Source organism: Cimex lectularius, unplaced genomic scaffold (genome assembly GCF_000648675.2).
Source record: "Cimex lectularius strain Harlan isolate CLEC.00 unplaced genomic scaffold, Clec_2.1 scaffold10, whole genome shotgun sequence".
Lineage (NCBI taxonomy): Eukaryota > Metazoa > Arthropoda > Insecta > Hemiptera > Cimicidae > Cimex > Cimex lectularius.
The window spans coordinates 3,088,335-3,101,892 of record NW_019392665.1 but is presented as its reverse complement, the minus strand read 5'-3'; the positions used below and the strand labels follow the sequence as shown (position 1 = coordinate 3,101,892).

At 35.0% G+C, this 13,558-nt stretch overlaps 1 protein-coding gene and 1 non-coding gene across 4 annotated transcripts in view; one reads left to right on the top strand and one right to left on the bottom strand.

Annotated features, from left to right (window-relative positions):
* The window catches only part of LOC106667419 (dipeptidase 1-like), a 357,350-nt gene that overhangs the window by 122,674 nt on the left and 221,118 nt on the right, over positions 1-13,558 (bottom strand). The window lies entirely within an intron of this gene.
* Trnad-auc lies at positions 13,475-13,547 on the top strand. The gene has a single exon. It is a non-coding gene; the product is annotated as a tRNA-Asp (tRNA).

Genomic DNA, 13,558 nt, shown 5'->3' with positions numbered 1-13,558 from the left:
CATGAGTTGAGAGTGTGATGTCTGAAGAAATAAATTTATTAGCGAGATTGAATTGTTTAAATGAACAAGATTGTAGAGTATTTTACAGTGGGGGTGTGAAGCTTGGTGAAAGTAATTTATTAGCGCGAATGGACAGTTGCAACCAGTGCATAGAAATATAAAGCAGTCTGGGCTAAAAGTGTTATATCTGAAAAAGTAATTTATTAGCGCGAAAGGAGGGCATCTATTCACCAATAGCTTTCTTATAAAACGGAGCAATCATGATATCGTACCAAGAATAGCGTTCAGAATTATCTAATTGCCTTTCTAACATAATTAAATATTGCTAACTAAGATCACAAAGGTACAAGGGCAAAAGAAAATGTGTTTTGGGAACTTTTCTTTTTGAAGTCCTAACTTTGAATAAAAAAAAAAAAAAACAATTTTTTTTAAGACAATTCAAATTACAAGTATTTATCATTTCTATTTTCTTTTCTGTATACCAAAATACATCATTTTTCAAAAATCTGTCTGCATTCTTAATGATTATTATTGATTTAGTTAGGTTCCTCTAAGTCATTAATAAACAAGGAAAACAATTTTGAGCTCAGCAGAGAACCCTGCTATTTTACCCAAATTTGTAACAATATAATGTAGCTAGTCAGTAAGATTATCTTCTAGTCTTTAAATTAGTAAAATGTGGCTTAGGTACCAATTTTCGATGTAATTCTGCAGGATAATGGTTGTTAATTGATCAGGAGTTGCCAAGAAAATTGCGGTACGCCATCAAAGTAAATGGTTGTAACAAAATAATTATATTTATTACATAATTGATGAATGAAATATTACTTTAAAATTGAAAGGCAAGGAAGTGAAATGGTATATATTCATGTTCTTCCTTATTACAAATTTAATATCATTTTCTTTATATCTCTAGTCTTCTCGTGTCTTGATTTTCAGTCTCAGGCAGGAACAGTGTATATACCTGGCCGGGGAGAAAAATCCCACGGCATTGTTATATTTCAGCAATGATCCACCCTGTATTGCCAAAAGGGGTTGAACTCCCCGCCGCTTCCGCAGACAAAACAACACGGCTGACAGGAGCGGCGTTCAATAACACTTGATAAAATATACGACGATGTAATCCTCCCGCAGGTATTCGGTAAAAACTCATCTGCGACAAAAGGGGAACGAGAGGTAAATGGGAATTCTGCCAAATCTTATATATTGTATCGAAGGGGCCTGGGATGTTGTATTACCCCGCCAACCGGTTACAAAGCGAGACCCTGCGGACAGTCTTACCTGAAGGAATATTTGATCACAGAGTAATTAAAATATCACGGAATAGTAATTTCAAACATGAAAATTAGGATTGGACCGTGTTCAAACCATCCTGCTGCTTTTATCAAAAAAATAATATTTTTAAAAAACACATTAAAAATGACCTAAATGTTATTGAATCGTTAACAAAATTGTCATAAATGGCAATTAAAACACGTGCTAGTGTGCAATATTTAATCGAATCTATTTTTATTTTTTATTTTAGCCTACCTATTTTCACACGGTCACAGTACTAACTCTGATGATTAAGGAACGAAGAGGTCTCGAGGTCATCGCCGATTAAGCCGTCGCGGCGGGTTCTAGGGATGGGCATGTGTAGAAAGACCTCGAGTAGGGTTAGAATTTATCGAGAGGTTGTGGATAGTGAGGTCAATGAAGTAGTAAGAAGCTTTGAGTCTAAGGACTTTGGATTGAAGGATTGGTTGCTCTGTTGCATGGCTTGGCAGACCCTCACAGTTAAAATCCCTATGTCCAAAGTGGTCGCAGTAAAATCTCGCATAGTTTAGTGTTTGATGATCATGATATTGGTCCTAGTTTTCGCAATTGTCTGGTTTGGTGATTTCACCTCAGTCTACTGGCTAGTTATAGTCCTAAGTATTTGACTCGAATGGACATAAGTAGGATCAGTGATACAGCAAGACGATTTTTTCAATGTGAATTCATTTTTCTTCATTCAATCCTTAAAATTTGCGCCGATATTTGGTAAGCTGATGGTGTTGGAGGTAGCGTTGATAGGATTCGAGTTAGAAGACAAAATTTCTGGTGGTGATGATATTATTAGAATGGGACCAAAAATGCACCCTTGTGGGACGCGGCTTATATCCTGACAAGTTGCTGTTTAAAATACAATTGAAATATAGTGATTTATTCAATTAATTAACCTTTTTTATGCAAGGTTTAGTTTGAAGTGAAAAAGTCAGTGTCACGAAAGGGATTCGAACCCACGATCTTCGGCTGAATAGATCGCTGCTTTAACCACTTGAGCTATCCTGACTTCGATCCACTCAATGTGAATGCTCCAGTCCTTTTTTTCCAGAACTTTTTTACCATTATAGGATAAGAAAAAGTCAAACCAATTTTTTTACATTGACGACATTACATTAACAATTTTCTGTTAACTCTGGATAAGTAAATATTTAATTTATACTTGTGATATTGATATTCAAGGCTTTGTATGAAAATAAAGTTGCAAAATTTACAAGGGCGAAATTAGCTTTTTACGTAACACTAACCCTTTTCTCCTATTCGCTTAATTGCTTTTCTTTCTTCTATAAAGTTTACATAATATGAAAGCGAACAAAAAGTTTGATTGAACACAAAACTTCTTAGAGAAAAAAAAGGAATATTTTTGAACAATAAAAAGTATAAGAAAACCACTTAATTTAATTACATTTAATAAATAATTTTATACCTACAACAAAATAAAACATTAAAAAATAATCTGTGAGTGGTCGATATAAATTAATACCGAAACGTACTAATTTAAAAAATAAATAATATCAATTAATTAATTAAGATTTTTAGTTGAGATAGAAAAGTCAGTGTCACGAGCGGGATTCGAGCCATTTTTATCTCAACTAAAATCCTTAATTATTTGAAACAGATTAATTGGTCAAGAGGACCAGGAAGACTAGTGAATTTAATAAGGTAAAATGAAGTATATTTTCACTAAAGCTCTCCGTGGTCAATCATTTGTCGCCGAGAATCAAAAAGATACACGACATTTGAAATATGGCAAAAAGTAGGGAAAATTCAAAAGGTGGAGTTGTGATGGGAAGTCAGTGTACGAGTGGATCGAAGTCGCGATAGCTCAAGTGGTAGAGTAGCGGCGTATCAAGCCGAAGATCGTGAGTTCGAATCCCTATCTTGACACTGACTTTTTTATCTCAACTAAAAACCTTAATTAATTAATTGATTTACTTTATTTTCTATTAGTAAGTTTCGGTATTAATTTATATCGACCACTCACAGATTATTTTTTAACGTTTTATTTTGTTGTAGGAATAAAATTATTTATTAATTATTTATAAATAGAGTTAGACTAGTAGAAGTATCGGGTTTTATCCTACCATTACATCTTATCATGTATTAAATATTAAGGCCACAAATGAAAGTGGTAGTTACAAGAAGGAATAAGGAAAGTGTAAGAGGGTTGCTACTGAAAATAAACTTAGAAGCAGTTAAAACGGATGATTTCCAAAATAGAATGAATAAATTGATTTAATGAAACGACAACATTGTACTGGGGCGTAAATTCTCCTCAATTACTTAATTATCCCCATCCTTAATAATCTCCATTAATACAACGTACAGAGATTCATGCCTGATAAAGTTGATAAGAAGATTTTTAATTTAAAAAATATCTAAATATTGTATAAAGTAAAAACCTTAAATGGAAGAAGTAATCAAAGGAAGCGTTTAACATGGATGGACTTGGCGGATAAAAAGAGAAAGGAAATTCCATACGTTCCAGGCACAAATGAGGAAAAAAGACTGGATTGTAGAGGGATGTAAGCCAAAAGTATCAAGTTTGACAGAGTGTACGGAGGACCTGAATCCATTTTTGTAAGGATTTAACAGTAAGATATAAACTGTTAAAAAACTTCAAATCTGTAGTAAAAAACAATTCATTTCACGTTTAAAATTATTTCCAACCTCCTCAGTGTCTCCCATGAACAAAACATATCAAATTATGAGAGAATATAAGAGCGAACTAAGAGACAATGACAGAACTGATTGAGGGTCGAAAGCTACTTCGCCAAATTTGAAATACATAGGATATGCAGGGCAAGGTCTGATCAAGAACTTTCTCAAAGTTCTTGTTGTGGTACAGAAGGTTTGTTACTTGTAATGGAATAAAAGTTGGTTATTAATCAATATAATATCCTAAATGCAAATATAAGAGATTTTGGATCTAAATGATAGATAATAGCATTGGCTTGTATCGAAGAAAAAATACAGTTCCAGGACTGCAATAAATTGTTTTTAATGACCTTTAAGATGTTATAATTGTTTTTGACAGAGGTATAGTAAGAGAATAGTTTGTCTTTTTTTATTTTGAATTCCTTAGGAAAAAAACATTTGCATGTGGTTTTTGTTCTGTTTCACTTTTTTAATTTTTTGGGATTTTTTGGGACGTTTGGGATTTACATTTACGAACAACGTGTTATTACGTTTTTAAATTTTTACATAATTAAAGATTTAATATGGTTTTTCATTGGCCACGGGCACATGGTTAAAAACCTAAAAGTCTTTGGTACTCCTTAGTCTTTTTGTCCGTTCTTTGACTATGCAAACTCTGGCAAATGAAAAATTATCTAAATCAATAATTATCTCAAAATAGCGTATAAATTGAAAACTAATTAATTGTTGGTGATGGGTGTAAATTTCAATACTGCTAAAAATAAAAAAAATTAAATATTATAAAAACGACATGTAAATAAAAAAAACTCTATTTTTTACTTCCTAGTAGTTTTGTTAGATTTTAACGTATGTGTAATTTTGTGGGGGAGAGAGAGAGAGAGAGAGAGAGAGAGAGAGAGAGAGAGAGAGAGAGAGAGAGGGAGAGAGAAAGCGAGAGAAAGATACATTGACTGTAAAATTTAAAAAAAAATGATCGAAAAAATAAAATAATATAAAATAATTTTTTTCCTATAAAAACCGTAAACTTACATTTTTATTTTTATATATTTTACATCCAAGTAGTTTTGTAAGTTTTTATTCCGTATTCAATTTTGTAGAGGGAGAAAGCGAGAGAGATAGACGGGAGAGATAGAGATATATATAGAAAGGAAGGGATTTACTGTAAAATTTAAAAAATATTATCGAAAAAATAAAATAAATTAGTTTTTTTTACTGTAAAAACCGTAAACCTTACATTTTTATTGTTACTTCCAAATAGTTTTGTACGTTTTTAACTGTTATTCAATACTGTGGAGAGAGAAAGAGGGAGAGAGAGAGGGAGAGACAGGGAGAGAGAGAGATATATAGAAAGAGAGAGATTTACTGTAAAATTTAAAAAATATTATCGAAAAAATAAAATAAATTAATTTTTTTTACTGTAAAAACCGTAAACCTTGTAATTTTTATTGTTTCTTATGTTACTTCCAAATAGTTTTGTAAGTTTTTAAACCGTATTAAATTTTGTGGTTAAAGAAAGGGAGAGAGAGAAAGAGAGAGAGAGAGAGAGAAAGAGTGAGAAAGAGAGATTTACTGTAAAATTTAAAAAAAATTATGTAAAAAATAAAATAATTCTTTTCACTTTAAAAACAATAAACCTTACATTTTTATTGTTATTTATTTTCTTCCTAGTAGTTTTTTAAGTTTTTAACCCCTATTCAATTTTATGGAGAAAGAGAGAGAGAGAGAGACAGAGACAGAGAGAGAGACAGAGGGAGAGAGAGTGAGGGAGGAGAGAGAGAGAACTTTACTGTAAAATTAAAAAATTATCGAAAAAATAAAATAAATGTTTTTACTATAAAAACTGTAAAACTTACATTTTTATTCTTACTTATTTTACTTCCAAATAGTTTTGTAAGTTTTTAACCCTTATTCAGTTCTGTAGAGGGAGAAAGAGGGAGAGAGAGAGAGAGAGAGAGAGAGAGAGAGAGAGAGATATAGAAAGAGAGAGATTTACTGTAAAATTTAAAAAATATTATCGAAAAAATAATATAAAGTAATTTTTTTACTGTAAAAACCGTAAACCTTACGTTTTTATTATTACATATTAAATTATTACTATTACTATTAAATTATTACTACTATTAACAAATTACTTCCAAGTAGTTTGTTAATTCGTATTCAATTTTATGGTGGGAGAAAGAGAAAGGGAGAGAGAGAGAGAGAGAGAGAGAGAGAGAGAGAGAGAGAGAAAGAGGGCGAGAGAATATTTACTGTAAAACTTTCAACTTACAACATTCTTTTTTCATTAATTAACAAGATTTTTCATGTTCAAATCCTCCTTACATATCTATAAATATGAACGATTAATTTAAAAACAATTTTATCATTGTCAATACAGGGTAAAGTGACTAAAAGTAGTAGTAAAGATATTTCTACTAAATTTATATTATTTGTGCAATTCTACAGTAGTATACATTTATTGGTTGTAAGTTATTCTTTTTATGTAAGGTTTTGGTAGAGATGAAAAGTTATTGTCACGAGGGGGATTCGAACCCACGTAGCCGAAGGTACACATTAACTTATTCATCTCAACCAAGACCTTATATAAAAAGAATAATTAATTGAAATAATTAATAAGGTCAATCAGGTCATTCAACAGAAATGGATTTATTGGTGGCTTTTATGGATTAATATCCTGGAAGAGGGTGGATTTCATATTGGTTCAGTTTGAATTATTAAAACTATACATTTCCCTTGTCTAAACTAGATATCTTAGGTAAAATATATTTTACTTATATTAGCCATAGGGTAAAATATGGGAACGGAAAGTCGGTCCGATTGTAAAGAGCCGTTCATGTGAGTTATAAAAGAAGCCGGTTCGGCCTCATACCGACGTCGGGGTAGTGAAATATGTTTGACGTGAATTCAAAGGACCTAATAGGGGTGGGCCGAAGTACTTTTCCTCCAATCGCATATTTATCTCTGGAAGAAATCCGGCGATTTCATCGGAACGGGTTGATTTTTTTTCTGACCCTGACAAGGGGCCCACGCTAATGCCCAAGACGGGATTTACAATGGAAAAACTTAGCCATTCGAATTAGACGTGTGTTATTAAGGAGTTGGCCGTGCGATTCCAACTTTCTACTTTGGGAAGATTGAATGCCTAAGAAAAGGAAAAACACAAGAGCCCTGAGTAAACAAATTTGTTAAAAGCCCCCCTGTAAATATTGGGCTTTTAATCAGTTCACCCCCTTCTCCTATTATCATTATACAAATTAAAATCAACGCCCATCATGAATAACGAATTTTTAATTATAATTATAATACCTCGGAGGGAAAGAAAAATATCAAGGACGACATTATAATTTTTCTTTTATTTATGAATGCAAAAATCGATATTGGAGGGCAGATAAAAATCACGAATCAACATTCGAAATTAGCCAGAAAAATAAAACAATTTTTTAACATAAAGGTAAAGTAAGCGGATCTCATGCCTACTCGCTCCCCATAAGGGACCAAGGCAAACGATCAGATATGTCACAATGAGCTTTTTCTACCGAGACACCTGCACGGATTTTGGCCCTACAGCGTGTTTTTGTGTCAGACGAGTATGACCGATCCTCAATTAGATTTGCATTCCTTTTGTTTCACTCTAGGGCTATCGTTCAGTCGTGCTCTTAACTCTCAGCAGTTTTTCGGACCTCAATGCCCACTGTTGCTGCAAGCTCTTACAGAATTCTTACTAAACTTTATTAATTTTGTCCTTGTGAAAAACAGGTAAAATAAACATAGTTATGCAGATTTATGACAAATATAGGGGCTCAGTTGTCAGCCCCTTTATCAGAGCTTTTCGGAGAACCCTTACTTCTTTACCGCTGATCTGCACGAAGACAGGGTGGTTGATTGTGCTTTGGGGTACTTTAGGGATTGTACTTGCACTTTAGGGCAGTAGTCGTTCTCGTTTCTGATTGACCTCAGCTATAATTTCCACCAAACCACCGATTCTCCAGTTACCATATGTCTAAATTCAGCTGTGTACAACCTGATTAAGACTACAATAGCTGTGACATTGCTTTCCCGTATACTCGGTCGTCCTAAAAAGGACAATGAGGTTCATTAACGTCCGCACGTAGCCTATTCGGCCTTATCGGACTTTTTGAATCTCAAGATGAGAGCGGACGCACCTCCGCATACGACAGAAGGGTGTTACTGCCGCAGCGTTGGTGTAGAGGCAGCTCAGCCCCGAGGGACCTCGCTCCCTGCTTTCCCATTCCGAGTGGTCGGGTCCACATTAAGCATCGAACCGTATGCCGCGCGCATAGAGCAACCTAAGCCGAAATATCAGCCTGATCTCCCGCGCGCTCCCTAGATAGAGAAGTAGGCCACTCTATCTCCCAGAGTATTTGGGCTTCCCAGCGTAGAAACTACCGGATCCTCTCCGGCCGTGGTATTGCTTAAAGTTGAATTGCTTACCACCCCTAGAGAAGACCGCCTACGGTAAAGGCCTCCAATCGAGCTCAGCCTACACCTACGTCCAAAGCATACTCAAATAGGAGCAACCGATACGCTGCCGTATCCCGTGAGGAACGGTGGTCATGCGCAAGTTTCGTGCGAAGGTCACAGATAGAAGACAGCCTCTTCTCTAAGTACCCGCCAGGGGTCTCACCACGGCCAACTACGAGTCCATTCCCATTGTAACAGGGGCTGAACCTTGGAGCATTTCTGTTATCCCGTAGTACAGATAGTTATGCACCCTCCCCCGTCTATGCAGACAAGGTCTGGTACCCTAACCCACGTGTGCCTCTGATAAGTCACCCCCCCCCATGGCGACCCGAGGCCGACAAGAGTACAGCTTGTGCTTTAGAGAGGCTGCCATGCCCTCAGGACTACACCATTATTTTGCGCCCGGACACCCCCCTTGTAGACAAGGGTTTGGAGGGGTCACAGAGAACCTGTAGTGAGAGGGAGACGTGATGAGGACACGAAGTACCCCTTTCTTAGGCCCGAGCCTTAACCACATTGTACCACCCATGTACCCACCGTAGCTGTGACAGAACGTCATCTTTAAGACAACCTCTTATTATTTGTTTCGTAAGGACATTATTATATTTATCCTCTTCCATATGGATTTTGACACCATATTCTAGCTTTCTATTTATAGTTGTACGAGACAGATTTTCTTTCCTTTCAAAAAAATATCTGTTTGTATTATAATTAAAACGATACATACAACTACTGTTTGTGGTGAGACAGGTGACCCAACATCTGGCCCGCTCGCCCGAGGCCTCTTTATACCACAGCTTTTGCCTACTCGCTCCCTGTAAGGGGCCAAGGCACACACTATTCGAGTAGATGTGACACATTTCGCAACCTTTTACTCCGCAAATTTTCAAAGAACTGTTTCTTTGAAGTATAAGATCTGAAATTGTTTGGTTGGTCCATGTTGTATATGTCATGTAGTAAAGATAATCGAGCTAACCCGATTGATGATCGGTCATATCTGGCTGACCCTCGGACACCTTGTTTTAGGGCCAAAACCCGCGCAGTTATTCAGTTTTTTGATAAGGGTTCCGAAGTGTGTCACATCTAATCGAAGAGTGCTGCGCTTTGGCCCCTTATATGAAGCGAGTAAGCCTAAGCTCTGTCATAAAAATCATACTCGGGCGAGCGGGCCGAATATTGGGTTCCCTGTTTCCTCACAAAGAGAAGTATGTACAAATGTATGAGAATAAATACATGTGTGTATTATTTAAATATTTACATTTTATATAATAATAACAAATAACAGGAGGCGTCGGTGGCCGCAACTGTTTAGGCGTTGACACGGCGCTCATCATTGTAAGGTAAAGATCCCGGGTTCGAATTCAGCGGCCGTACATTCGGACCCGACATACTTACAAATGGGCTTTTTTTTCAAAAACACCGGCACCCGAGGGTTTATATAACCTCTGCTGTTGCGAACCCTAGTAAAAAGGAAAAAAATAAAAAACAACATATGAAACAACAGGCCACTAAGAAACACATAAATTGCAATATTGTTCAAAATTTTGGTTATACTCTTGTTTTGAAGCTTTTTTTCTTTCTTTAAGACTTTGTAATTTGTAGTTTTACACGCTTTATGCAAAATTATCCGAGCTGTTGGAATGGAGCGGTGATAAAACTTTTAAGAAATTGATGTAACTTCATTACTATATCAAGTAATATATTTTACAAAAGATGCTGTATTAAATTTAGGTATTAATTATAAAAGATCATTAGAACGTGTTTTTAGAGTTTAACTCATTTTTATGCCAATTTAGCATTTGCTAAAGTAGGAAGAGTCTTAATTCCTTCTAAATTTTTCTTTGATTACGTACACTTTATGAAAAGAATGGATCTGATTTTTGTTTCCAACTAATAAATATTTTCATTAAAAATATGTCATTTACGATGTTTTTATCTATCTACTCCCCTCGGGTTTGATATCACGTATTTCAACCTTCCAAGTATTCTTCAGTAAGAAAAGTTCTAAAAAATATAAAAGTGAATATGTCCATGGTATACTTATAAAATAAGGCAATTTAGGTGAAATCTGAGAAAAATTTTATGGAAAAGTCATTGCAGGAGCCACAATTGAAAAAGCACTTTTTAATGCTTTTTTTCCATGAATATAACTGTATGATTATTTACAAAACATAGTGCAGGCATGGATTACAATACGTGTGCCGGAGGTCGTTGTTAAAAGAAAAAGAATAAAAGAAAAAAATTAATAATAATGTAGAAATGGTAATAAAGAGAAAAAGGGATAAAGCGAGCTTTTAACATTATTCGCTATATGCTAGCACATAACAAAAATAAGAAAAAAAAACCAGAGGGGAAGTAATCGTAAAGCGACAAAAACTCGAATATAATAAAATCATATAATACATAAAGGAAATTGGAATGAATTGGAAAGGTCAAAAAGTGAATTTCATAATTAGGTCTAATCTATATTTCCAGGTTTTTAGCTTTTGTTATTATTTGAGCGTATACTGATTATTCGAAAGTGCAAATTTTTGAACGAAAATGTTGTCTTGTGGAAAATTTAATGTAGTTCGTGAAATAAAGGTCAAATTTGTATTTTAATATAATATTTATTATTATTATTTATTATATAATTTTAATATATATTGTAAGTTGAGAAATTACGATTTTATGTACAAAAATCTAATGTTACAAAAATGTTTATATTTCAGGAAAGAGACAAAAAAGAAACCTCGTTCTGGTAGCACTGAATTCCGTTTTGTTTATTGAATCCACCGTAGAACTATGGACATTTAAACCTGTAACACCCTGCATAATACTTTTTTCACAAGTGACAGTCATTAAAATATCTTCGACCGATAAAAATTATTTACTCCGATAAATGAATAAATAATTAAGAGGGCCGTAAAGTGATTCAGTTTGTAATAGCCAGTAATTCATTCCAAAGTGGTACTTGCGTTGGAAATTAAATTTATTCTCATTGTGCACCATAACAGCGACATTTGATTTAAGTGCAAAAATACCTCCAAAACCTCTACACAACGTTTATTAATTAACAACATTGCCGTCCCTAAATTTCAATTAATACTTAATGAAAATAATTCCGCGTGATACCGTTGTATATATTAATTTTCTCAGGTGGAGGGGCTTAGGCGCGTTCATTAACTCGGCTCGTGAATCATCTCCGTGGGTGGAAAAAAAATTAAAGTCCCGTCCTTTTGGTAAAAGCTATTGTTGCGAGGCAGGAGAGAATGCGGCGGAATTTTGATTTATTTAGCATAGCCGGGTGAGTAGTAAAAGGATTGATGGTAAAAATCTACAGGTGTTTTAAATCAATATATTTTTGCATGTTAAACGTACTTATTTTGATGAACAGAAGTTACGACGACAGCCATTGACTCGATATTACATCTGCTAGGCACATATGCGACATTTTCAATGAATTGTGTTCAATACGTGCTAAATGATTAGCAGTTTGGAGCGTTTCTACATATCAATCCATTTTCGTTTTAGTGGTCAATTGATCAAGTTACTTCTCTCAATTACTTATTCTTTCTATGTAAGGACTTGATTGAGATAAAAAAATGTGACGAGCGGGATTTTAATTGGTCAAAAAACGACAAAGTTATGGCAAAAAGTTTGATAAAACTTTCGTTTGTGGAAGTAAATAAATTTTGTAATACTACCTGTTCGTTACATTCAGAATCCCATTCAAAATGAACAGAAGAGCAGATTTTTCCGATCAACTGCTAGTTGTTATGTACGACTGCTTTATTGATCGTGGTGGTATTGCGCGTAGTGCAGTGGAGTTGTACTCCCAGAAATTTTCTGATGGGCCCAGAGTACACTAGAAAATTCGTTTTGCTCGCAATACCAGGAGATACGGATCAGTTGCTGTTCCACCACCAAGAAACCGGAAATTTCGACGAGAAGCTGAATATTTTGCTGTATGTTCGCGAAAATTCGAATTCCTCTCTCTTGATTTGAAATCTTGGAAGTGTTCTATGTTGTTCAAAAAATAAAATTCGGGGACTTCGGGCTCAGATTATGTCAGGCGTCTAATTTTTCTTGCACAAATGTCGATTCGGGAGGCTGAACAAAATGTTCTTCCGTATATAATATGGGATAGATGGTACCTCAAGGCCCGGTCTTTTGGTCTCCTAGATCACCAGATTTAATTCCACTTTACTGGAGTTCTTTGGGGCCATTTCAACGACCAGCAAACGCGGTTGAAAAATTGCGGCAAATGATCGAAAATGCTTGTCAATCCATCCCCCGGAATCTATAGCTCTGATCACCGGTGAAGAGAAGTTAAAAAGTGCAAATCTTCATAAATATATTATCTGCAAATAGCAAGGCAGGCAGTTCGAACTTTAAATGTAATTAATAAATAGCAAACTAAATGAGTGGTTTTTTTTTCCAAACTTTTTGCCATAACATTGTCATTTTTGACAAATTAAAATCCCATTGTACCATGGTTTTCAGCGTAAAAAATCCTTTAAAATGGTGTATCAGAATATGTACGGTCGTATTTGAAATTTTGTAGTTACACTGGGTCTGAGGTACTCTGTATTTTATTTTATCAATGAAGTTGTTTAATCGTATTTTACAATCACTATTTTTCGTGGTCCGCGTGACCGATAAATATCAAACAATTAATTAAGGTTTTAAGTTGAGATAAAAAAGTGAGTGTCACAAACGGGATTCGAACCCACGACCTTCGGCTTGATACGCCGCTGCTCTACCACTTGAGCTATCGTGACTTCGATCCCCTCGGGCACTAACTTCCCATCTCAACCGCACCTTTTGAATTTTCCCTTCTTTTTGCCATTTCTCAAATGTCGTATAATCCATTTGATTCTCGGCGATCTTTTAATTAATTGAAAGATATTAATTGGTCAAGCTGACCACAAAAACTAGTGAATTTAATAAGTTAAAATGAAGTTTCTCCCTTTTGAAAAATGGCAAAAAGGAGGGAAAATTCAAAAGGTGGGGTTGAGATGGGAAGTTAGTGCCCGAGTTGATCTAAGTCACGATAGCTCAAGTGGTAGAGTAGCGGCGTATCAAGCCGAAGGTCGTGGGTTCGAATCCCACTCGTGACACTCACTTTTTT